This window comes from Tamandua tetradactyla, chromosome 15, assembly GCF_023851605.1.
Source record: "Tamandua tetradactyla isolate mTamTet1 chromosome 15, mTamTet1.pri, whole genome shotgun sequence".
NCBI classification, from domain to species: Eukaryota; Metazoa; Chordata; class Mammalia; order Pilosa; family Myrmecophagidae; genus Tamandua; species Tamandua tetradactyla.
This window is the reverse complement of record NC_135341.1, coordinates 88,626,266-88,653,857: the sequence shown is the minus strand read 5'-3', so window position 1 is coordinate 88,653,857 and position 27,592 is coordinate 88,626,266. Positions and strand designations below refer to the sequence as shown.

At 42.6% G+C, this 27,592-nt stretch overlaps 2 long non-coding RNA genes across 2 annotated transcripts in view; one reads left to right on the top strand and one right to left on the bottom strand.

The window, feature by feature from the left end:
• The window catches only part of LOC143657696 (uncharacterized), a 32,342-nt gene extending 29,433 nt beyond the window's left edge, over positions 1-2,909 (bottom strand). The window contains exon 1 of the long non-coding RNA XR_013162955.1: positions 2,759-2,909. This is a non-coding gene — a long non-coding RNA (uncharacterized LOC143657696). The remainder of the gene's footprint in view (positions 1-2,758) is intronic.
• Positions 1,529-17,916, top strand: LOC143657697 (uncharacterized). The gene is made up of 3 exons (XR_013162956.1): positions 1,529-1,833; positions 2,054-2,175; positions 17,770-17,916. It is a non-coding gene; the product is annotated as an uncharacterized LOC143657697 (long non-coding RNA).
• The last annotated feature ends 9,676 nt before the right edge of the window (positions 17,917-27,592 follow it).

Here is a 27,592-nt window from a genome sequence, read left to right as displayed (position 1 = left end):
TCGGTGGGCTTCGCTTTTCCTTCCTTTCTTCATGCGGACCGCGATCTCATGCTCAGGGGTCGGCTCCGGGGCCAGGGGTCAGTCCCCGCTGCTGGGCGGCTTTGATGGGCACGGGGGTGGGGCCTGCAGGGCTGGGGGATGCGCCCCCAAGGCCGCTGATGGCCACGCTGACCGTTGGGTCCCTGAGGCTGCGGGGCTAGGGACACCCCCCCCCAAGGCCGCGGCTGACCGCGCTGACCGTCGTGTCCCCTGCTGGGCCCGGGCAGCAGGCGGTCCCCTCTCACGGGATTTCACTCGGCGTAGAAAGGACGAGGGTAATCGGGATTGAGTGTGCCCTATTCAGTTGTCCGCACCTTCCCTAAGCACGCCACCTTCCAGGGTCCACTTACATGAGGCCCCACCCCATGGGGGCAAGTCAGGGCCACAACGTGTTCTCCCCGGGAAAGCCTCGGGGACCTGCCCAGCCTCGTGGGGTGCGGTGCCCCCAACATTCACGTCACTGCCCTTCCCTTGCAAGGTCGCATCTGACCTTAGGGTCCTGTAAAGTGTTGTAGAGAAGCTCCCGCCTGTCCTGTACTAATCACCAGCTGTGTCCATTACCCGCCGGGTCTGCAATGAAGGAGAAAGGTGAGTCTCCAGCTGCCCACTCCTGCTCTCTAACCGGACACAGGACTGAGCTCTTCCTTGGGCCAGGCCAGGCCCCCTGGCTACCAAGTGACCGGCAGAGCCTGGGGGGAAGGATTTTCCCTTGGCCAGTGGAGGGGAGTCTCGGGGACTTCTGAGAAGCAAGCTCCAGCTGGGATTTATTACAGCAAATCTGGGATTTGTCCAGAATGTTGGACGGTCACTCATGCAGCCTGTAAAAAGTTTCAGGACGCTGCAGATTTTCCACTGTGTTGCAGTGACGGTGATCTGAGCTGCTCACAGCTTACCACAGGCGATCATTAACATTTCAACTACAGTTAATTAAAAAAAGAAAAGTGACCAGAAAATGGCAAAGCTGATTAGCATGAAACAAGTGGACCTAACTCACTCAAGAGGAAAGAAAATTTGCTTGAATCTTTTTGAATGAGTTGATGTAATCATGCTCCCAGAATTGCACAAGAAAATACCACATGCAAATGAAGGTATGCATCCACAATGCTGATTTGCATTTTATACATTTTCACACAAAGTCCCAAAGGCCTCCAAAAACAAAATTTCACTTGTCTCCTCCAAGGACACATTTATTATGGTTTATGAATACAGAGGGGGAAGCTGAGACCTGTTGGGAATAAGCCAAAAATTAGGTCACCGGGAAGCAAGAGAGGACTCAGTCTCAGGTTCTAAGCCCCAAACCATGTAACTTTTCCAATTGTAAAGATAAAAAGGAAAATCTACGTGTATGTCTTTATTATAAGGCACAAGCCTACATGTAAAACTTTGTCATCCTAAAGATTTGCAATTTGTGAAAAAAAAGAAAAATCCAAGCAAATAAAATTGCTTATGATAGCTTAGTAAAATCTTTTCATCTTCCCCTGCATTCTCTTTCAGCAGACACCAAGGAGGCCTCACGCTAGGATGACCCAGCAATCCCGCCTTCTGAGAACTTGGCCCTCTGTTTGCTAAGAACAGCGCTAAAGCCTGGAAACTGAGAAACCCCTCCCTCTCAGGCTGCCCTTGCGTGTGAAAGTGTGACATGACTAGAGCTATGGCTGTCAAAAGTGGAGAAGCTCCTGCGACTGCAGGTGCTGGAGGGAGGGGCCATCGAGCAGGCCCTTGAAGAACACAAAGAATAGAAAGAGGTAGAAAGTGAGAAGAAAGTTCCGGTGAAGGAGTGGAACCCAGAGGCAGGTAAAAATGAGCAATAGGTGTTCATGGGACAATACGCAGGCCAGCTTGGAGGGTCTGTAAAACTGGCTGCAAAGTGTGGAGTCTGATGATGTTCTCATCGGAGAACATCAGTTCTCTGATGTTCAGTTGAGTCAATGCCAGAAACTCAAATTTTATACTATAAAATCTATCTTCCCAAATAAACACATAATTACGAGAGAAGTGTGTATTACTTTCCTAGGGCTGCTGGGACACACCAGCCAATCTCTGGCTCCTCGGCTTGGAGTGGCATCCTTGGGTTCCACCTCGATCCTTGCACGGGATGTTCACCTGTGTTTCTGCGGGCCTCCTCCTCCGTCTCGGGTAAGACGGCCAGCGTTGGATTTAAGGCCCCCCATAACCCAGAGTGCTCTCACCTGAGATCGTTACCCTACACATATTTGCAAAACCCTCATCCCAAAATTAGGTCTACCTTGTGTTTCTGGGTGGGAATACCGTTTAGGGGCCACTGTTCAATGCACTGCAAGGTATAAAATAAGTCATTGCTTTTGAGAGTTTTTCCAAATATCATGTGGCATCAAGGTTGAACTCTTCCCTTGAGTATTTTCATGCAGAATAGAATATTTCAAGTAATTGTTTTCACCATCTGTTTGTGGGTTTCTGTAATGAGGTCATTTAATTTCTCACATCATACTTCAATTAAAGTCAGCAGAACTCACTTAAATCCTAAGTGTCCTAAGAAATTAAGTCTAAGAATATAAAGGGAATGTCCATAATGCACATTTTTCTCATATTCCAACCCCAACGAGGTCACAAATGCAGAGCAGCCCTGCAGGTGGTTAACTACAGGATTCTGGAGACACCCCCACCTGAGATGAGTCCACACGGCCAGTCATCATGCACGGCCTCATGCCACCCCTGACCCTTAGAAACTCAGTGACCTCACCTGTAAAACGGGGCGATGAGGGTTCCTTGTTGCTGAGGTTGCTCATTCCTTCATTGTTTCTCCAGCAAACATTTGTTAAGCCACTGCACTGCGCCTGGACCTTCCTGTTGCTGAGGACATGGCAGCCAGCAAGAGGGACGAGGAGGTGTGGCCAATTTAAATGAAACTGCATGTAGTGCATCTGGCAGCCTACCTAGAGAAGAATGGCTGGTCAATAAGTGTCAGTTATTGTAATTATTATTAGCAGCTATGCTACGTGACATATGATTTTGAGTGAGTCTCCTCATACCCTCTGAACTTCATTTTATTTTTAAAATGAAGAAATTAGAACAAAGAACTTCTACAACTCTTTCCAGCTTATATATGCTGTGATTCTATGGCTGATAAGCTCTGTTCTGAGAGATGGGAAATAATCCCCCCAACTCACAGAGGCAGTAAGATATAAAAAAGTCAAGGATATAGTTTCTGTACTTGTTTCCTTTTAAATTAAAAAAAAAGTTCATACCGCCATTAAACCAGAATATCCACAAATATTCAGCGTGATAAAGAGTGCAGACAATAGAATCACATTCGGTAGGGATTTTTGGTTTTCTTATTTTAAAAATCGGGTGTCTGTAGAATAATTTCCTGATGGCACCTATGTGAGGGAGATAAGCATACTGGGGGACATTTGCTCCAAGTAGGAGTTGTAGAACTGCAGCCCACTCATGGCTAATCCGCTCATCAGTCGGTAAACAAAGCCAGGTGAGCTGCAGCATTGCCGCTCCGTCTTCAGGGGAGTTGGCCTGCATCTGGAGACTGCCCGTCACCGCAGGCCTTGTGGAGGCTGCGCTTTTCCTTTCCCCGTGCAGGTTGGGGGAGGCGTGCACAAAACTGGTGCAAACCAGCTGTAAACTGATTTATCAGTTGGTGAAATTCTGTTTATTCATTCAGCACCAGACCTTGAATCAGTGACGTGGACATTAATTTAGAAGCCCTAAAAATAAAGCATCAATAGGACTTCAAGCACACTCACCTGGTTTTTAGACTTTTGAGTAAATATGATAAAATAGAAATGGTAATAATGGTAGAAGCTACTATTTCCTGAAGGAATGCTATGCCAAGAAATTTACGTATTTGATTTCATTTAATTTGTACAATAACCATGAACTAAGTATTTCTCTGTCTGTAGTTCAGGTGAGAAAATGACTCAGAGAGTTTTGGTAATTTTCCCAAGGTCACACAGCTAGTAAGCAACTGCTGGAGCCTAAAAATTGTCACTGTTGTTTGCTGGTGGAGGCGACAGATACTGGAAACTCTTTAGGTATGAAAGCGGTTCAACAGAACATGGATGAGTCATCCCTGGGCTTCTGAGCACAAAGACCTTCATTTTCCACATTTACATTTCAAAAGACTGCATGATAAAGAAATCATTTGCTATTGCTAGATAAGTGCTTCCTCAAGCAAGAAATTCAGAGCCCTTTTTTTTTAAAAAAGAGAGAGACAGAAAGAAAGAAGGGAGGAAAGAAAGAAAGAAAGAGAGCAAATGAACCAGCTCTGATTTCCTGTCTATATTAGCCACAGAAGACGCCAGGTTCTGATTTTAAAAGCAGCCTTCCCAGCATTAGTGCGCTCCCCAAGAGGCACACTGTAAAATGGAACAGTTGCCTCTTCACTCTTTGACATAAATCAACTACTCCATCAATTTATAAAAAGGAAAAGCCCTGCTTTATTGGGTCCATTTTGTTAATCATTTTCTGGCATATTCTAGAATGCGCATAGATCATTGCTCCCTTCTTTGTTTTTGTCTGTTTCCTCCCCCAGAATTTATGGCATTGGGGTAGAGAATTTTGCCTCCTTTTTCGTCATCATCGCATCCTGGAAGGGCCTGGCACAGCAGGTATTCACTATGTGTTAATTAATGGATGAGTCCATTGTTATTTCTAAAACGGTTTGGAGAAAGCAGCTATCTAATTTTGTGTTTTTATTTTTTAGTGTGTCTTGAAATTCTCACACCATTCATGCGTTAGGAGATACATTTCTCTAAAGTGGTCCTTTCCTGCAGGTGTCTGAGCAGTTTATATCTTCACAGAGTCCAGGCCAAACATAATAGTCTTTTAGGTACTTCATTCCTTATGAAATTAGAGGGGCTGGGAGTCTAAAAGGACTGCTAACATCAAGAAAAATACTTCTCCAGTTCCAACTGTTTCTGCTTCAAAGCCTACCTTTATGGATTTCTTTCTATATAACGTATGTTTCACCTGCTTTCAAAAAGTAACAGCAGCTCAGCTCCCAAATCTTCACACATCCTGTCCCTTCTCCTGAGGCCTTGGGGACTCGGGTTGCTGGAACTTCCCTCAGACTGCGCCCCGGAACAGGCCCCAGAGTCAGGCGTGTGGCCAATCTGCCCATTTCCCAGACCCCCTGGCCATGGGCTCACCTTTCACTGCTGCCATAGCTATATCCCTTCCAGCATTTAGGGGCTTTCTCTAAGGGAAGCCACGTTTTCCTTCTTCCCTATTTATGCTTCAGCCAATTCCAAGAGAACTTTCAGCCTCTGAGAAGCATTAGGGAGAAACCCTTGGTCTTTATTGCATCCCCTTCTTTCTCTCCTCCCTTAGAGGAAAGCAGTGACTGTATAATGAGGGCAATGTGAGATGCTGTAACAAATAATCCCCCAAGCTGCAAGGCCTCAGCACAGTGGTGCCACAACAGCCTGGTGCCATTGTCCCAGGCTAGCAGGAAATTCTCCTCTATGCTGGCGTAAGGGCCGAGGTCCCTTCCACATGTGTCTCCACCATCATGTAGGAGATTGGAGGCCTCTGCACACAGTTAGCTAATAAGAAAAGGAAAGTGACGGTGAAGGCAGCACCGTGTGGTCCAGAATCGCCACACATCCTCTCATTAACATTCCACTGGCAAAAATTAGATAGTTGTTTGACAACTCTTGGGACAAAGGATGGGCTGGAACCTGGAGCTTTGGGCTGAGTATCTGCCTCCCAGTTAAAATCCCACAATTAGAAAACAGAACACAGCTTTTTAAATTTTAAATTATTTTTCAAGTTTTGGTAGACAGCCTGCTGTTTGGCCCAATGAGACCCGTGAAAGCCCCTGCCCTCTGCCGGGCAGTACAGACGGCTGGGTTCTGTCTTCCCCTCTCCTGGTGGCAGGTGACTGGATGCCCACCTGGATGCTGGCCCCTGACTGGTGACCATCGTGGCAGCCGCTGTCCCTGCAGAAAATGCCTAGATGAGGCCAGCTGCCCTGCTGGGGCCGGGGGAGAACTCACGGGAAGGTGGGACCCAAGGCCCATCTTGGCCTAGGGTTGAAGCTCTTTCTGCCACCCAGCCTTCCTAATAATACATTGGATATTTTTCTCATTTCTATTTGACTTCTAAATATATCTATAAGATAAAAATTGACTCAAAACTAGGAGACGAAGAGGGTTAATAGCCCCCATGAATCCTCCTAAGTACCTTTTGATATTGGGGAGATACTCAAATGTACCTTAATTTAATTTATCCTAAACTAATGGTTCTTGCTTGAGCTTGGTGAAATGTCTTAAAGGAATTAACTGCAGTAAACAGCTATAAACATTTAGAAAATAAAAATATTAAGGCCTTACACTTCCAAATAATCTGAATTCTTGAAATTTATTCCCAACATAAACTGAAAGGCTCAAATGGAAAATATATGTATAATGGGTAAATATTTCCCCCCCTTTGAACATGGTGCCAGCATTTGTTCGGTCTTGGTAGGTTTTCTAACCACCCTCATGCCTGCTCCTCACACGAGAAGGCCTCGTCTCTGCAGCGTGCCTCAGCCCCTCGTCGTGGTATCAGGCCACACTTCACTGCCAGCGTTAGTGCCCTGTGGTCTCCACTGCGTCCTGGGCGGGACTGCAAAGGTCAAAAAGCAGAGCTCTCCAAGGAAGCCCTTGGGTGGCCTGGCAGTGAGGACAGACAGACTGCAGGCACAAGGAGGCAGCCAGTATTTCCCCGGGATCCACTTAAGCAGCGCTGCAGCGAGAGTGCAATGAGCCTACCCACAGGGCTGCAGGGGTCGAGCTCAGCTCTCCAGCGGGCTGGCACACAGGCTGCTTTTAATTGGCCAAGAAAGAGTTGGCTTCCACATGCTCGGTTGAATGAAATATAATGTGTGAGTTAGGAAAAAATAAAATAAAAATCAAAGCATGTGTGGCCACTTCTCTCTCCTGGCTGTTAGGGAGTCAATGTTTCATTCATGGAAACAGTCCAGTTGTGGACATTATCCAAACTGAGTGAATCTTAATGGGGTTTCCTGTATTTAAAAACTGAAAACCAAATTCCACACATGGCCAAGAGAGAGTAACAGGAACCAGATTTATCCACCACCTGAATCAATTGAAAATAAGGGAAAAAGTACATAAAACAAAAGTTTTCAAGACATTGGGCATTAGGTAATGAAGGGAAAGCATCTCTGCAGGAGGGAAACTAGTGAGGTGAGCCTGGATGCCCTTTTCCTGCCTGGAGAGAAGTTCCCACTGCAGCCCCCCAAGGGGCCCAGGCTGAGCCCTGGAGCCCTGAGCTGAGAAAGGACTCGGAGCTGAGTTTGGGGAGACCGAGCAACTCCAGTGTGCAGTGTGCAGACCGGGGAAGAAGAAAGGGCACCACATCCAGGCTCTCGACGGGCCCTTGCAAATCTGCTCCTGAGTGTTCCTCAACACGTGTCAGGGTGATGCTCAAAGCTGGAGAAAGAAACATCTGAGAGAATGGGAGGAAAGTACCTGAAATTCATGCAGCTCCTGGAACGGTTCCTGCTCCCTTTACCCTGAGTAGAAAACCTCATAATTCATGGGGCATCAGAGAAAGAACTCAGTTCTGCAAAAAATTAACCCTACACTAAACGTCATTCTGCTCCTGTCAGAGACAAAGCTTAAAAGCAAGCCCCTGTTATGGTCCCAAGTCATGTGTCGACTTGGCCAAGTGGTTTTAACTGTTTGTCTGGTTGGGCAAGTGCTGGCCTGTCTGTTGCGATGAGGACATTTCATAGAATTAAATCATGATCACATCAGCTGCATCCACAGCTAATTCCATTTGTAATCAGCCAAGGGGAGTGTCTTCTGCAATGAGTGATGCTCAATCTAATCACTGGAAGCCTTTTAAGGAGGATTCAGAAGAGACAGGCTCTCTTCCTGCTTTGGCTGGCGAGCCTCTCCTGTGGTGTTCATCCAGACCCTCTATCACAATCGTCGGCTTCACAACCTGCCTTGCGGATTTTGGACTCTGTGTTCCCACGGTCATGTGAGACACTTTTATAAATTTTATATTTGCGAGTGTTCCCTGTTGATTCTTTCTCTCTAGAGAACCCTAACTAATACAGAGGTGCTGCAGCATTCTCTGCTCTCTCTGAATTGCTATTCTCCAAAATGTTTCCTCTTCTATAGGATTCCAGTAAACCAGTCAAGACCCACTGAAATGGGTAGAGACACATCTCCCTTAATCCAGCTTAACAGCCACTCTTGATTGGGAGACATCTCCAGGGAGTTGATCTAATTACAGATTCAAAATCCCATTTCATAAATGTAGAATAATCCCTATTCAATACTGTATGTTTGAAACTGCAATCAGATCATCTCCTTGGAAATGTAATTTAATCAAGAGTGGTTGTTAAGATGGATTAGGTGACGACATGTCTCCTCCCATTTGGGTGGGTCTTGATAAGTTTCTGGGGTCCTATAAAAGAGGAAACATTTTTGAGAATGAGAGATTCAGACAGAACAGAATGACATAGCCACGAGAAGCAGAGTCCACCAGCCAGAGATCTTCAGAGATGAAGAAGGAAAATACCTCCCAGGGAGCTTCATGAAACAGGAAGCCAGGAGAAGAAGCTAACAGATGACGCCATGTTCGCCATGTGCCCTTCCAGCCGAGAGAGGAACCCTGAACTTCATCGGCCTTCTTGAACCAAGGTATCTCTCCCTGGATACCTGTGATTGGACATTTCTAGAGACTTGTTTAATTGGAACATTTTCTCGGCCTTAGAGCTATAAACTAGCAACTTATTAAATTCCCCTTTTTAAAATGTACATTGCATTCCGGCAGCTAGCAAATTAGAACAACCTGTTTTTGTATATTATAACATATATAAAAGTAAAATATATGAAAAATAACATGAAGACTGGGATGGGAGAAATGGAATTATACTATTGCAAAGGTCTTGAGCCATGCGTGAAGCAGTATGCTGTCACTTGAAAACAGACTGTGGTAAGTTAAAAATGAATACTATAAGACCTAAAATACCCTCTCACATATAAGCTTACAAAGGGAGAAGAATGGGATCATAAATAATAGTTAATTGATCCAAAAGAAAGCAGGGAAACAAATGGAAAAAGAAGAAAAAAATGGGACAAATACCATATCATATTAATAAACACAGAAAATGTAAATGGCCAAAACATCCTATTTAAAATGCAAAATCTAAATATATGCTACCTGTGCAAAACACACTTAATACAAAGATAAAAATAGGATAAAATGAAACAAAAGAAAATTTGATGTCATGCTAATGGTATATTCACAATAAAGTTGTAAAGTTGTATTAATAGCAATGTAGATTTAGTAGCAGAAATGTTACTAAAGATAAAGAGGGACATTTCACTGCAAGAAAGTGGTCAATTCCTTAAAAGGCATAAGCAATCCTAAATGTTTTTGCTTCTAATAAAGAGTCTTAAAAATATATGAATAAAACACTGATGTATGTGCAAAGAGAAATAAGTAAATACACATTCAAAGGATTTCAACACTACTCTATCAAAGTTGATAGAACAAAAAGAGAGAAAATCAGTACTATAAAAGCCTTGAAATACACTATCAACCAACTTGACCAAATTTACATTTACAGAGTACTCCTCATAACAACAGCAGAATATATATTGTTTTTAGAGCAAACAAAGCATATACCAAAATAGAGCATACACCAAACATAAAACAAATCTCAATACATTTTAAGTAGTCCCAATCATATAAAGAACGCTCTCTGACTAACATGGGAAGCAAGAAATCAGTAACAGAAATTATCTAGAAACTCCTAAGTATTTAGAAACTGAGTGACACACCTTAAAATGACACATGGGGCTGGATGCATGGGTGGTTCAGTGGTTAGAATGCCCGCCTTCCACATGGGACACCCGGATTCAATTCCCAGACCATGCACCCCCAAAAAATTAAAAATTAAAAATTAAAAAAAAAGTACATGGGTCAATGAAGAAATTGAAAAAGGAAACTACAAAGTATTTGAAATTGAATCAGAATTAAAAGACAGCATATCAAAATTTGCATGATATAGCTTAAGAAGTACTTAGAGGAAAATTTATATACCTAAATAACTATATTAGAGAAGAAGAAGGGCCTCAAATCAAATACCTCATCTTAGATCTTAAGATGGGGGTTTAAAAAAAAACAGTGAATGAAACCCAAAGTAAGCAGAAGAGAGGAAAAACTAAAGGTCAGAATATAAACCAACAAAACAGGAAAAAGAAAAACAATAGAGAAAATAGTGAAACTAAAACTTACTCTTCAAGAAGATAAATAAAATTCACAAACGTCTGGCCAAACTGAATGGAAGAAAGAAAAGGCTCCCAACCAATATGAGGAATGAGAGAGATAGTATCAGCACAGATTCTAGGAAAATATTTAAAATGTAAGAAGTGAATGCTATGAGCAGCCTGTGCTGGTTTGAATCTGTCATGGGCCCCAGAAAAGCCCATGTTCTTCTCGTCCAATCCTGGGGGTGCAGACCTACTGCTGGGTGGGACCTTCTGACCAGGTTGTCTCCAAGGAGGTGAGGCACTGCCCACTCAAGGTGGGTCTTCATCCTTCCCTGGAGCCTTCCTGAGAAAGAGCGCAGAGAAGCCAAGTGAGAAAGAAAATGCCCCGGGAGAAGCTGGAAGGACTCACAGGAGGTGAGAGAGCCACTTTGAAACCAACCCAGGAGAGAAGGCAGCAGACAGGGGCCTTCCACATGACAGAGGAACCCTGATGCCATTAGCCTTTCTTCAACGTCAAAGTATGTTTCTCCAGATGCCTTAATGTGGACATTTTCATGGCCTGAGAACAGTAAACGTGTAACCTCATAAATCCCCCTTGTAAAAGCCAATCCATTTCTGGTGCATTGCATTCCAGCAGCATTAGCAAGCAAATATGACCTTATGTCGATAAATTTGACAATCTATACAAAATGAACAAATTCCTTGAAATACAAGATAACAAATACTACTTATGAAGAACTAGTTGAATACCCTATTAATATTTTAAAATTTAGACTTGCAATTTAAAATCTTACCAAATTGTGTACCACAGGCCCAGCTGATATCAATGGTGAATTTCACCAAACATTTAATAAGAAAGAGTACCAACTCTATGAGAATTCTTCCAGAAGAATAGGGAAAGTGAATACTGACCAAGTCAGACAGACAGTATTTTAAAAAGTAAACCACAGACTAATATCCCACATGAACAGAGATGTAAAAGTTCTTTAAAAAATAATTTAGCAATTGTGGCAGATTCAGTTGTCAACTTGGCCAGGTGAAGGCACCTAGTTCTGTGGCTGTGGACATGAGTCAATGGTACATGAACCTCATTTGTTGCTGATTACATCTGCTGTCGGCTAGGAGGCATGTCTGCTGCAATGAATGATGTTTGACTGAATTGGCTGGTGCTTAAATGAGAGAGCACAACATAGCACAGCCCAAGCAGCTCAGCACACCTCATTTCAGCACTCACAGCTCAGCCCAGGACTTTGGAGGTGTAGAAAGAAATCACCCCAGGGAAAGTTGTTTGAACCCAGAGACCTGGAGAGAAGGCCAGCAGAGATCATCCTGTGCCTTCCCACGTGAGAAAGAACTTCAGATGAAAGTTAGCTGCCTTTCCTATGAAGAACTAACAAATAAATCCCCTTTTATTAAAAGCCAATCCGTCTCTGCTGTGTTGCATTCCAGCAGCTAGCAAACTAGAACAGCAATCTAATTAACAAAATCTGAAAAAGATAATATATCCTAATAAAGTTGAATTTATCTTAGTAATGCAAGGTTGGTTTAACATTTAAAAATCTACCCATGTGATTCACTACAATAACAGTCTAAAAAGAGAGAAAGTAAATAAATTAAATAAAAGCAGGAGCTCAAGCACCCATTCCTGATGAAAATGCTCAGGAACCGAGCGGGGAGGGTCCGCATCTGATAAAGGGCATCTAAGAAGAGCCCACTGTTATTATCAGATGTAATGGTGGAAGGCTCTATCCTTTCCCTCAGATGAGGATGAGGCTAGGGTGCCTCTCACCCCATTTCTTCTATCACATTGCAGATTACATCCAGTATAATAAGGCAAAAGAGAAAAAAATCATTCAGATTGGAAAGGAGGAAGAAAAGATATCTTTATTCATAGATTACATGACAGTATATATAGAAAATCTGACACAGTCTTCAGAACAGTGACTTGAACTAATGAGTGAGTTTAGCAGGGTTCTAGAATATAAGCTCAGCACACAAGATGAGTGTATTTCTATTTACTAGTAAAGACCAAATTAAAATTGAAATTTGAAAATAGCATTTGAAATAGCATTAATAAATATGGCTCCAGAGCCTTGAAAAATGGCTCAAACACACTTTCCTGCCACTTGCTCCTAGGGCATCTGGCTCTGTCCAGACAGGCCTCTTTACGACATGACCATCCATCTGGAGCCAGACCCTGTTGGGCCACCTAGTCCCACTTCCTTCTGGAAGAAGCCCACAAATTCCAGCAGCTCAACTTCCACCCTCCTGCATGCCCTCATGGCGTCACATGCTTTCCCACTTCACTGCACTCCCATTCATTTGGTTCTCAGCTCACACATGCTGTGAGGGCTACTGCAATGGCTTGCTGCCCAGCGTTGAGCCCCTTTGCTCTGTTGGTTGAGAGTCTGTGGTGAGAAGGACAGCACTCTCCTAATTAGAAGCTGAAAACACCAACCAGATACTCACTGTCTTGGCTCCCTTGCAGCTAGAGTGTGAGATTGTGATCTAAGCCAGTGAGTCCGAAGTATCCGTCCAGGAACTGTTACTCCAGAAATAGTAACATAAAAAAGCAGCCTCAAGTGAAACTTTCCTTTGGTCATGGTATAGTGGCAGTAATCTCCAGGACCCAGAGCTTGGGATATAAACCGAAATATCCAGTAATTGGTAGAAATGTCAATCTCACCTGCAAGAGACAAGTTCTGGGGTGTGCTTTTGCCCCTGCCTCTGTAGCCTATTGTTTTACTGAATGAATTTTCTGAGCTTTGTTGTCATAGCATTATGGCTAAACATGGCACTCCCAGCAAGAATAAATCCTGTTCCTCTTGATGACCTCCTACACCTTCCCAACTACAGCAAAGCTCTACCTTACCTGGGCAACTCTGACCTGAGTCTCAAAAGTGCCTACCTCCTCTGTGTGTCTGCTCGGATTTCTAAGCTAGCACACATGCTGTATTGTGGTTGTGGATTCAACACTCTCACACTGGGTCATGAGCTCCCTAGAGGCCAGGTTACTATACTCATCTTTTCAGCTTCAGTGGCTGGCATGGTGCTGTGTACATTGTAAATACCTGACAACTTTTATTGAATGTTTTCTGATTGTAATAATTGGAAATAGCTTCAATACATTACTTAAATGGATGCCAATACATTTAAAGAGTAGAATAATTTGCAGCTTTTAAAAAGAATCAACTACTGTTATGCATACTAGTACACAAAGATAACCAACCCCCATAACAGATGTTCAAACTAAATGCTAACTGAAAATTGCAAGTTACAAAATACTTTGCATAATATGGTCCAACTTTTGCAATATCTAAGTGTGTGTGTGTGCACACATGCACATTATATTCTGGAAATCCAAAAACATCATATTCTAACAATGGTAAACCCTAGAAGGTAAAATTGCAAATCACTTACTTTGGGTTACAATTCTGTGCTGTTCTGTTTTTTCACAATGAAAAGACAGTTTTTAAGAGGAAAATAGCAGTAACGATAAATGTGCAAAAATAGGCTTCATTAAATTGTTCATAACCAGTAAAATGAGAATATATCTCAATTCCTAGTAAATTGCACAATTCTAGGGGTTTGAGGTGTACTTAGTAGAGCATTCTTTCCAATGGAGAGAGATGGTGGTAAAAGTATACATAGTGAAAACTATATAAATGTCAGCTAAAGGAAGATGGAAATATTTTATGTATTTTAATCAGAGATAGTGAAGACTTGGGTAGGGAGCATAAACTATCTTCATATTCTTGAAGGCTATTTTATGGAAGGGATTTTAACCATATCTTGGTTTGCCCCTTGGGCCTTACAAAGGTCCATGTGTGAAACTTGTAGGGAGAGAGATTTCAATTTGACATAAAAGGAGATTTTTCCCATGGTTGTAATTACACAAAGATAGAAAGAAACGGTCCCATAGTTTCCTCATTTTCAGAAACCCTGAAGTCATTCAAATAAATCTGGAAAAGCACATGTCAGAGAATTATGCAGAAACTCCTGGCCTGGTTGGGCGGGGGGATTAAATCCCCTGTAGGCTTCCATCCAGCCCTGAGGTTAGGATATTGTGAGATCAGAAGTTTCCAAGAGGGCTTTAAAGATATTAGGACACAGAAAGCATTTCTATTAAGAAGTGATTCTTTTTATTAAACTTGGTTCCTATTACAAAGCACAAAGTACACTGAGAAGGAAGTCTGGTCCAAACCTTCCACTAAATTCATTCATTCATAAATCCAAAATTTATTGAGTGTCTGCTCTGTGTCGACACTTAAGTGGGGAAAGGAAAGAAAAAGAAGATAGTTCAACTATTTCATAATCTAATAGAGGAGGAAAATTGTAAGTAAATGACTCTAATGGGCTGTGACACATGGATCAATAGGGGTAAACTCTGCTCAGTGCTGACGCCGTGGAGAGGAAGGGCCTTCTCCAGTGGTGCCAAAGCTGGGAGGAGGCAGAGGCACACGGCTGTGGGAAAGCATGCCAATCTGAGGAGTTATAAATAGTTCAATATGCTAGATCTTCAAATCTAAGCAGCAGATGAGACTAAGGTCAAAATCAGATTGAAGAGCGTTTTGAGCACCATTCTAAGAACTTCAGACTTTTTTCAAAGACAATTAGGAACCATACGATGTGCTTTAATCAAGGAGATGATATCAGGTTTGCCCTTTGGAAATAATCACCTATCAGCTATGTGAAGGGAGAGATGATGGAAATTCAGTAGGAACAGGGAGCCCAGTTAGGAGTATACAACTGGCTTTCCAGTGAGTAACCAAGGGAATGGAGAGAAAAGACAAAGAAATTAGTGCCGATAAGAAGAAAAAATTCATAGTATTTAGTGACTAATTGGATGTGGGTGTTGAGAGAAGGGGTAAAATTGAATAGAACTACAACGGGTGGCAGGAAAAGAAGCTATTTTTTGAAGGAGTGGCAAAAACAAAACATACAACAAACACTTCCTGTGTTTGCAGTTACTGAAGGACTAAATAAAGAGGTTGTGGGTGCACTCCAAAAGGGGGCTCTGGCATTCAGAATCAGAAGGATCTCGGTGGGAGATAAATTTCTGAGAACCCTCAGCGTAAGCACTGGGGGAACCCATGGGCACATATAGAAAGTTACTAGAAAAAGTGGGTAGAGCAGGAAGATGAGAACCCATACACCTTAAAGAGAAAGCAGGGAAGACAAGACTGGACAAGTTATGCACGAGGCACCATAACTGCTTGGGAAGTAACCTGCAACGCTAGATAAATTATAGAAACACATCTTTAAGAACTGCAATGAGATAGAAAAAGGGGGAATTCATCTGCAGCTAAATGAAGTGAAAGTGGAAACCTAAATCTAAATGCAAAAGACTGAAATGAACGTTCACGCCCAGGGCTTCTGCCTAACTCAGGAGGCATGACACCTGGTTAAATCTCCTCTCACGGGTCGTGGGCCAGAAGACAACACTAGGACCTGCCCAGTTGGCTACTGTAACAGGACACTCCTACAAAGGGCATCCTCCAAAGTGCCGCATTCCTAGGAAGAGGTAAACAAGAATAATTCATCTCCTCCTACAAAAGACAGAGAAGAAGGGAGTGTGTTATCTCCAGTGTTCATGTTGGGTGGAGAGTCATGCGCGAAACCAGGCCTGATTCATAACCTTAGGTGTTCCAGAAACCGCGGTGCTGAGAGGTTAGATGCGAACAGTCACCAGTCCCAGAGAGTCAGAAGAACCCAGTGCAATCCTCTCCGGCAGAACCAATTTTCATCCCGGCCTTAGAGAAATCTTACTGATAAATTTCAAGAAATTTAAGTTTTCCACCCCAGATCACAAAATACTTGAGGAAAACATATACAAATTTAAGAGGCCTTTGACCCATACATATGAAACAAAAGAGCTAACAAACTAGAATATACATCTAAAGAAATTGTCCAGAACGCAACACAGACATAAAAAGAAATGGCAAGTGAGAGGGAGAGTAAGAGACAAGGAAAATGCATGGGAAGGCGTACAGTGCATGCCTAACCCGGAAGAAGAGCAGAGAAATAATGAGGGGGAGGCAATATTTAAAAAAATAAAGAGTTTCCTAAAACTAATGAATGACTCTGGTCCTCAGCTTTAGAAATCTCCAAAAAAGCTCACAGATAAACCTGGAGACGAGATATCGTGGAATTCAAAGTCATGAAAATGTTCTAGGATAAACCCTGAATCTATGATTATTTATTTTTCTATCCTGTCATCATTTCTTGACTCTAATATATAAACAAAATTTGGTTGGACCTTTTAAAAAATTGATTTACCCAGTGCAAAATATTTCAATTTAGTGAACTTACGTATACCTGGATAGATACCTACGATAGGTGCAAGCATTACTGGTAAACTCAAACAAAATGATCAAACTAATTTTGAATGCAGACATTGCTTCATAGCTAGAGGGAAAATCATCTTCCTTTTCAGTGATCTCCCTAGGAAATGTTGCTTGAGATCCAAAAGAAAAGCAGCTTGAAATATATTCAAGCTGCATCTATATAATGCCACAACAACTAATTGAAGAATGAAAGCATTAGGGAATCAGTCCTTTGTTTTGCCTACATGATTCAAACCAGGCTAACTGATTCTACATACTGAATTAGTTATTTTGGCATTATGTAGACATAAAATTTTGGTTATCTAATTAGGGAGTTAATTTCCTTTTCTCTTTCCTTAGCTCCCTGGATTCTGTCTGTATATTATCCAGTCATTATTAGTTTCTACTTGGATGACCAGGTATAATTTAGGCAGTATAAATATCATTTCAAAGTGGTTTACCCGCCATCATACTGTAATGAAATTCCTCTACCCTCAAAATCTTATATGATTTAAAACGTTAATGGGCATGGCAATTGGAATCCCGTGAAGGTCACAAGCAAGGAAGAGACAGATTTTTTTTAACTGATTCATTTCTTTGTTGATTTAAAACAGTTCTTGCGTGGTTGCCACATGTGAAGAAAGCATTGCCCTAATTGACAACAAATGCTGCTTGTTAAAACTAGCTCAAATCCTGTTGAAATGCAAAATCTAACAATACCTGGACTAATGCGTTTATGGGAGACGTGCAGTGTATAGAATAAGGATGGAAAGAGGAACTAACATCTGTGAACAAGTGACCAGGCTTCCTTGGAAGGAGGTGGCTAATTAAACACACTAACACTGTCCCTTGGCAATATGCTACCTTAGCTACCGCTACCCAGAGGACACTTTATGGAGTAGAAGCGCTCAGAGGGCACCTCTGTGGCACAACTTTTGGACCATCAAATCTAGGTGACAAAACAATAGCTTCTTTATTTTCAGGAGGATGCTGTGGTCAGCTTTGCCTGGAGGAACACTCACAAGTTCTCCCAGGCTGAACTCCCTGTTGTCCTGAGTAAGGCAAATACCCATGTCACTTTCTTAATTACAGCATTTTGGGTATCGTCATTCTTTCAGAAAATGAAACAAACACATAGCATCTTTCTGGAATCTCTTTGTGTTTTTCTTGTCCTTTAGATAAGCATTTCAAGCATGAGCAGAAGCAGGAAACCACCTTTTTCCTCTGGCCAGAGCCATAGTCCCCCATGCTGCAGAGAGCTGAAACCAGTTGGCTGAAGTTGCAGAAACCCGGCTCTGGATCTGGGTAAAGGGGGGTTGATTCCCAAGGAGGTGAGAATTGATGTGAAGAAAGTCTGTTCAATTTGAAGTTGAGGTTGAAGTACATGGATCATTAATGAATTTTTATGTTTATCTTTGTTTTGTTTTGGCCTAAGTCGGTGAAGACAAGTGGTCAAGATGATGAGCAGTGGGTCTTAGCCGATTCTATTGAAAATCTGATTAAAAGGTTCTCCTTACCTTGATTAAATTGGAATTCCAAAATATAAGAATCCTTCCAGTAGCCAGGGCAACCATAATACAAACTAGTGCTAGGAAAAGAAGTGGTGTTTGATTGCTTGACAATAGACTATTGTTTAATGTTATTCAGCTCAAATCAAACTTGGCCCAAGACCCATGCACATGCTTTTCCTAGCTGTGCCTTGTGCCCTGGCCTTCAGATGAACTGAGGACTGACAAATCAAAGAGGTGTTTGAACCACAGCATCTATTCTTTCCTGGTCCCATCATGTACAAAGGACTACTTTTTATTAAAATCCTCAATAAATAAAATAACATTGCTGGAAGGCATGATGAGAATGAAGGTTTTCATTACTCTGAATACATCCTTTTTATGCTGAAAACAAGAATTCCTCTTTGCTCCCATAATTTCTGGTGTTTCTACATTGTCTATTGTGCATTATAATCATAAATGTATCTGTTGCACAAACCCTCCCCCTTAGAGAGAGGTAATATTTAGTTTATCTTTGCATTCCCATTTGAACCTAACACAAGGCAGATATTTCCTAATATGTGGATACTATGTAAATGAATGAATAGGTTAAAATATGCTTATCAAATGTTCAAAAATGTGTTTGTCAACATCGGAAAGTCAGGGTAAGCTGACAAACATTTTTCCTGGTCTCTGTTGTTAGCAGCTCATGTTCATTCTTTTCCTCACATTTAGCTGCTCCTTTCCCTCCTAAGTTCTTCAGGCAGATGAGAATTTATGGAGCACCTGTTCCATATAAAACAATTTAGGGAAATTCTACTGTTTTTGATAGTTTCTCCCTTCAATAAACCTCCTTTCTGGTATGGAAGATAAGACAATACAGGGATGAATAAATTAAACTAAAAACTTTGTGTCCTAAGAGCAATGCAAATGAAGTTCTATAATGGACTCCATCCTTTCAATGACACTGTAAATTTACCACATTTCCTTACTGAAAGACAGTATGGATTTTTAAGGCGCATCATCAATTTAAGAGAGCATCTTAGAAAAAGACATTACATTAAATGAACACATTTTAAAAACTACTCAACAATACATAAACTTATCGAAACAATTCAATGCCACTTTATTCATCCGTACCAGAATCTAAGCCATGGCACATTCTAAGTCTAAATTAGTCTTCTGATAAATTTTGACCAGTAGTGGTTAAGCATAACTACCAGTGGTTAAGAGATAACCAGTACCATTAATTCTAATTTCCTTAGAAATTTTAGAAGTGGAAGTATAATTTGAAGCACGTCAGATAATACTACAGATTCTTCTCTATTCACTGTTCGGTTTAGCTCCCTTATTTGTTTTGTTGTGCTTTTGTATGCTGTTAATTAAAAAAGTGATAGTCCCTCAGGACTCAAAACTAGGTTCAGGAACCTCATCTATCTTTGAAAAGTTTGTGATCAATTTCAAGAGATTTGGTAATACTACTGTCTTTAATTACACTGGATAGCAAAAGACAGACAATCATCTGGCTTCTCACTCATTTTTAGCTCCAATGCTCCCTAAGGATATTCTCCTTCTGAGAACATTTCAAATGACCTATGTAGGTCCAAATTTAAATTCAACCAGGTTCCAACACAAATAACTGATGTCATGTGGCAGTCAGATGAAAAAGCAGTCAGGTGAGCACATGCCTTCAATTCTTGGCCAGGTTATCATAAGCTTAGAAATGACAATGGCCTGATGACTTCTCTACTGCCTGGTGGCAAATAAGCTTCTTTCGACTTCAATGGTAAAAGGGCTCCCAATTTTAGAACATTGAAATTAAAAGTAAATTGAGATTTTTAAATTAAAAATGTTGTAAAACATAATTTTGTGGACCTTAATGGTCTTTAGGTTTGCCTAACACATTGGACACATTTTTTGTTGCAGATTGTTGTGGCCAGTAAAGCTATGTCTCTGATTTTCTAGTCTTGCTACAGGCGTAGCTGTCCACTATAGAATCATCAGAAACCCACAGGTGAGTCTTCAGTGCAGCCAGTGAAACTTAAGTCTAAGTATAAATGCTGTACACAAATCAGAAGTATACAAAAACAGGTAGAATGTGTAAAATGCCTCGTCAATCAGCTAAATTTATCTCACCGATATCAGCTTTCCAACTTAACCCTTCAAGAAATAAAGATAACTGAGAACTGAATCATTTAATTTTTTGAATATTTCAATGGAAATAAAATCCCTCCAAACTAAAGAATTAATTTTGGTCAAGGTTTAAGTATAAATTAAGACGATAAATTAAAATGAAATCGAACATTTTGAGAACAGACACATGGGTCTAGAGTCTTGGGCTGTTACTGACAAAGAAAGAAAATCACAGTGGAAATCCAGATCCAGGGGGAGATGATAAATCCAATTTCAAATGTGTTATTTTGAGGTGACAAAAGGATATCCAAAGAGGGAAAAAATGACATTCGTATATGGAATTGGGAACTGAATCAATTAATTTTCTTGAATATTTCAGTGGAAATAAAATCCTTCCAAACCGAAGAACTATTTTTGGTCAACGTTTAAGTATAAATTAAGAGGATAGATTCAAATGAAATCAAACATTTTGAGAGCAGATACATGAGTCTAGAGTCTTGGGTTGTTACTGACAAAGAAAGAAAATCACACTGGAAATCCAGATCCAGGGGGAGATAATAAATCCAATTTCAAATGTGTTATTTTGACGTGACAAAATGATATCCAAAGAGGAAAAAAATGACATTCGTTATATGGAATTGAGATGTCTTTGGAGTTAAAGTAGAGGGTTGGTTACTATTTGGAGTAAAATACAAGTGGTAATTAAGCCATCAGGATTAAGCCATAAGGATCTTAATTGCTATTACAAAATCGTCAAAATTCCTTAATGTTTTAAATTTGAACTTGCATTCAAGCCTAACAGATCTGCCGTGTCTGGCCTCAAGCCGCATGTTCACGCATGTTCACGCATGTTCGGTGGAGGGGCCTGATGTGGCCCCGCGCAGCCAGCCGCAGTAGGTAGCGCAGGAGTCAGGACTTAGGAGCGTCTGTCACCAGCCTGCGCTCCGCAGTGGACCGTCCGCGACTCGAGCACCAGGGAAATGGCCCTGCCCCGCGCAGGGAGGGCGGAAGCGCCCCTCGGTGGACAGGACTGTGAGGGGCGCCCTGGGAGGAAAAGGCGCGGCTGAGCCGGGGAGGCCGGGGCCAGGCGGGAGGCAGCCGTCCTCGCCGGGCGCAGCTGGGCACAGCCGGGCGCAGCCACCGCCCTCACTTCGGCCGTCGGCCCAGCGTGCCCGGCAGGTCGTGGGGGTACTGCTGCTCCCCTCGCCACCCCACAGTCGAAGAACTCGGGGTGTGAAGCGCCTCCCCACGTACCACGTCGAGGAAGCGTGGAAGCGGCAGGCGGTGCAGAGCCCACCCCCCACGCTGTCCGGTGCGCGGGGTCCCGACAGACACCCCACCGCAAAGAGGGGGTGTGGTCTGGCCCGCTCGGGGCGCGGGAGGGGGTGTGTGTGGCCGAATGGGGGTGCGGGCGGGAGGCCCGGCCGGCTGGGGGCGGGGAGGGGCCGGCCCGCCTTCTGTCCTGTGTCCTGCGGGAGGATGGACACAGCACCAGATTTCATTCCGCTCGGACAAAGTTACTGATTCTTGTCTGATCTTACAAGCTCTTCAGAATTTTCTGAAGAATGTTCTGGTTCATGTTGCCAGTTTTGAGCAACAAGTTTATTATTTTTACGAAATATCAAGGTAGTCACTTTGAAGACTGTTACTGAAATTTGGCTGTTGCTTGTCTGGTGTTATTTACTTCCTCACTCACAGTGGCCCCCCTCCCCAATTCTGCCCACCTGAACAAGTGGTTTGAGGACAGACATTTGAAAATGTGAATTTCCTTAGCAGCATTACTGTCATGTAATGGGCAGTGCGGCCTGATTTCACATCTCAGGGCAGTATGGTTTCTGAGCAGGTGAGTGACATCCCAGGCGTCCTGAGTTAGAGTGAATACACTGTGCGTGGACTTTGCGGAGAGGAGGAGACAGGATGTGGGGAGGGGAGGATGACCCACCGATGCCTGCGTGTGGAATCCACGTACCTAGGAACAAAGTAACGACGCCAGTAATCCTACCCCTGAAGACATAAGGACAAATGTGACGAAACGACATTTTGCCTGACCATGTATTGGAGATACACGTTTTATAGGGCATAATTCTCCTGTCATGAAGTTTAGTTGTCTGCAGCAAATTCAAATAAGTTGCATTAAAATAATTTATTTCCCCAAAGGCACGCATTCCAGCTGAAGAAACTACTTATATCAAACAATTAGAATCTGCCTCTTAATAATCTAGGTTTTTCCACGTACACCCTGATCTCTCTGCGTTTTTGGAGAGTCTGTACCTAATGCCATGAACAGACAGTTATGCGCAATGCACTAAAATAAAGTGCTGCCTGGTTAAAATAACACAATGCTGTGTTACCATGGAATTTAACTCTTAGTGAAAGAACATAAGAGCTGTACTAAAATTGAATCTGAAAACCATTTACTTATAAGAAGTCTCTTTACTTCTCTAATGATATTTGTCTTCACAAATATTGCTCTCAATATCAAAATAGGAATTAATTCAACAATGAGATCAAATATTAATCAGATATTTCTTACAAAAAAGCATGAATCTTTAAAAATTAAAATTATCTAGTTTTTTCTTCAACGAATCAAAGGCAAAGTATTTCATTATGAGGAGGAGACTTTTGCCATAAGCCCTAATCATTGATTGATCTAATAACTAAAGAACATACCTAATTATGTCTAAATGTGCTTTTGATATTTTTTGGTGGAATTGATAAATTATGGATTAGCCTCAAACCATGTTCCTTAGATCAACAAATATCCAGAAATCCTCCAAATGCAACAGTCAATAAGCACATGACTGAACAGCCTGACATTTACCTCTTGACAAATTCCTTTGTTCTCTTCTCAGCAATTCTATGTGTCTTCAGATTCTGTCTGTAGCAGACATTCCTAGGAGGTGAGAACAAGGTGGCATTTTCCTTTGATCTCTGTACCTAAATTTTAAATTCTTAATAAAATTATAACATTCAGTGTGGTTTTAAAATTATTGTTATCATTTTTTAAGACAGGAGTAATTGGAGTATGCTGATAAACCTTTCCAGAAATGTTTAATGAACTTTGCAGTTAGCCATCTGAATAGATACATGCATGGTTATTTTTTTCCACTGGAGTAAAAAATGTAGTCGAGCAATTCACAGTTCACAGCATGCTCGTGCTCCGAGTTCTTTTTATTTCCTGGTTCTGTCACCTAGATCCAAATCTCTGTTTATGTTGGACAAATGCTTGAACACGCCCCTTCCACGTGTACTCACCTCCTCTGTGGATGCAGCTGTTTCATTCCATAGCCTCATCTATGTCCATCTAGGACAGCGACAGGATGACAGCGTGTCAGACACCTGGCGTTCACTGAGGGCAGCTAGGTTCCCCAAGCCTGAAAAGCTGGGGGCACCGAGTGCACTTGGAGAAACCATAGAAAGATAGCCCAAGGGTGACCCTGACTAGAGAGCATGACCCGCCCCTAATAAGAGATCGACATCGCTCTGGGGACCCACCCACTGGGTGAGAGGAGCCCTGCTCGGGCCCCTGGGGAAGGGCTGCGCCAAGCGAGCTGCCCTGAAGCCTGTGCCACCTGCAGGACGAAGCTGACCCACCTGCTCCCCTTTGGCTGCCACGGAGCCTGCCCGTGTGATGGACACCATCACCTGCTGCTGTGCTCCCTGCATCAAACGGAACTTCGTCCCCTAAGACAAAGGCCTTCTACTTTCTGTGCACAGTGAACACTGGGTAGCTTTGAAAACACAAACTTATCTCAGACTGTGGAAGACCAGTTAGGAGATATTCTCACGAGGAGGACTGAAGCAGACCCGTGCTTGAGGACCATTCCCCTAAGACATGACAGCACACTTGCCCTGTTCCCCACTGCTCCCCAGATCGTACCCTGGCTCCATCGTGGCCAGTGCAGGTGATGGGTGGCCCAGACCACCTGCAGCCTGAAGCCACATCCCAAGCTCCGCTCCTGCCATGGCTGCCTTTGAGATCCTAGAGACTAAAGGCTGCATTTTAGACACATAAATGCTAAAATCAAGGCTCAGGAATTTAGGGGGAAGAATTGAAATATCATCACAGCATAAGAGGACCAAACATAAGGCATTCTGAAACAAAGCATATGTACAAGTGCTGAGTCCATGCATTGTGTATACCACAGGGCGGAAGGAACGCTTACGGAGGCAGCACACTTCACAGACTGAAGAGGGCAATACCTACCACTCGGGGAAACCAGAGCTCTTTACCCAACTCAGAGCCCCTGCCCCGACTCTGATATGCATCCCTAACAATCCCCAAAGGAGCTCTTAAATGCAAAATTCTATAAAGAGACTGATGGCCGGTGACTGAATATGTTCAGTGGGATGAGAGTGATGCAGAGTTTGCTTCCAAGAAGCATGGAGGCAAATACACGTGCAACGTAACTGTGCTACTCACTGCCAACTTCTCCCTCTACATTACGGGAACCCTCAGCCCCATGAAAGTGAAGCTGCTCACCGGTGGGGCCCTGGGGGGGGCAGCACCTGAGGCCGGCCGCCCTCAGTGAGGGATGCCGCCCGGGGGCAGGACAGGTGGGCTGGCACACAGGTGCTTCACAGGTGCTTCACAGGTGCCTCCAGCTCTGCTCAGCCTCTCCTGGTCCTTCCGAAAAGTCCCTCCCCACCCCACCTGCTTCTCACGTGCTCTACCCAGTTCTCTGGTCCTGTTGTTCTGTGTGAAGAGCTCCAGTACTCCACACCATCTGACCAGGTTTGGGCATTTTCTCATCTCCTTTAGACTAATTGCAAACATTCTTAGTTTTTCCTTACTGCTGAGAGTTTAGACTTTCAGTGTTCTTAATGACTATGTTTTTTCCTTTGGTGGTGGGGGGTGGTGAGAAAGGAGTACTAAGGATCCCTGCTCTTAATTTCAAAGACCTGAAGAGTTCCTGTTTCTCTTTTTTTTCTAACATATTCTGGGAAATACCTGTCACTAATAACATGCTTTCCAGAAAGAACCTGTTTTTCTCTTCTGCATAGTGTGCCATCTCCCGCCTCCTCTCCTTCCCCCCTCCTCTCCCTCTCCCTCTCCCTTTATCTGCCCTGTGGCAGGAAGCGATTCCCTTTGGGTTCAGGGCCTGAGCACAGAACAACAACTCCATTTCAAGTTTAACCTGAAAAACACGGCTCCAGCTAGAAGCCGTGGATTCTGTGCAGCCTTTATGCCTGAAGCAAATAAGTGCATTACATTTAATGCTTTCATACCCACTTTTACTTAGACTACACTACAATTATGGTAGAAATCATGACCCAAATTCCTCCAATATATTTATTCAGCTATACCATAAGTAATAGTTTCATGCAACAAAATGTCTTGTCAGCACTGGCATATTTCTCAGTCCCACACATACAATCCATGAGACAGAAAAGCTGATTAAAAATGGAAAGACTGGCTAAATTTCAGAAAAATGTATGTAAATTCAGAATTTGAAATGAAAAATCAAGGTATAGTACTTGGTTTCTAAATATTCTATATCCTGTTTCCTACAGAATTTTTGTCTAATATTATTAGATTCATACAAACATGCTGTCCACTAAAGAACTTCCAATCTTCAAGAGTCATGATAAAATTTAGAAATGTTATAAATTAGTGATGTGAAATATAATACATTTGGGTTGATCGTGATGCCGCAATGTTGGAAACGTATTAAAGATCTGAACTTAGTAAGGAAATAGACAAAACTGTGACAGCATTTGACAAGGAAAAAGATGCAAAGGGCACAAGAAAACAATGTTAGGAACAGAAAAGGGTTCATAACTATAGACTGAATAGATTATTTTTAACCATACAGTAGTACTAATAGAAATTTTATGCCAACAAATTTGAAAAATTAGATGAAAGGAACAATTTCCTGGTAAATTATAATTTACCAAAAGAGACAGAAGAAGAAATTGAAAACTTGAATTAAGCCAGAATCATTAAAGACATTAAGTTCACTACTAATTTACTCATTGTAAATTTCTGCTCAATAAAAACACCATTAAGAGAGTAAAAAGACAAGCCACAGAAAGTGACAGTGAAAGGGTGAGCCATAGAATACAAGATATTTGTGTCACTATAACCATAAAGCCCTTCAACTGAGAATACGCACACACAAACGCATGCACATACATGCACGTATATTCCTATAATTCAATGAAAGATTAAATAACAACACAGGCAATAGAAGAATGGGCAAAGTATTTAAACAAGTACTTCACAAAAGAGGATAACCAAATGGCCAAAAAAAATCTGTTCAGTTTCACTGGTCCTAAGGAAAACACAAATTAAAACCTCAAGGAGATGCGGTTGTGCATTCAGTGAGATGCTGAGATGGAAAGAGTGGCAATGCCAAGTGAGCGCGAGGGTGTGGAGGAAGTCGGCCTCATGAGCTCCAGGAGGGATTTTAAACTGGTTCCACTGCTATGAAATCTGATTGGCAGGAACTCATAAAGCTGCCGTGTTCGTTCCTTCTGATCCAGCAAAGCTACTCCTTGGTGTGTGCTGGCGTGTGGATATATATGGATATGGAAACACTGGAAGTGTGCGTGTGGATATCGAAACACTGGAAGAAGTGTGCGTGTGGATATAGAAACACTAGAAGTGTGCGTGTGGATACGGAAACACTAGAGGAAATTTCGTGTTAGACTATTTGAAATAACCAAACCCTGGAATAACCTAAATATCCAGTAAGGATTAGATGGATGATTATAACATATTCACACGAGGGAGTACCACACAGCAATGAAGAGGAGTGGACTATGGCCCATTCAACAGCATGGATGGATCTCATAAATGTAATATTGAAGCCCAAAATGCCACACTCGCAAAAGTATACACTGCATGATTTCACTGAAATGAATTCAGAACTAATCTAAAGTGTTGTGCCGTGAACTTTGGTTAAACTTTGAGGATGTGCCCACACGTGCTCTGCTGGCCGGCCCTGTGCCCCAGGAGTTGGGCACCATGAGGCCTGCATCCTGAGCTTGCTGGGAGCGAGGCTGCCCGCTGGCAGTGCAGCCCCCGTGTAAGCCTGCCCGAGACCGGCCTCTGGCATTGAGCACACTGTCTCTCTTTCCCACCCCCACCCCCAATCTCCATCACACTGTCAGTTTCTGCGTGAGGCCAGCAGAACTTAAGCTTGGTGTTGCCGCTTTCCCTTGGTAGGCAAGTAAATGAATTCAGCCATGTTTCAGACTCTTATTTAGTAGCTTTCGTGTTTTACAACTTATGGGATGGAATTTAGGATAGTGGGGTCCTTAACAGGGAGTGAATCTAAGGTGCATTTCTGGGGTGCTTGATTTCTTGATCTTTGGTGACCCCCCCAGGTCAGCGACCTCTGGCTGCCAGGCACTCTTGGGGGTCCCGCTGGCCCCG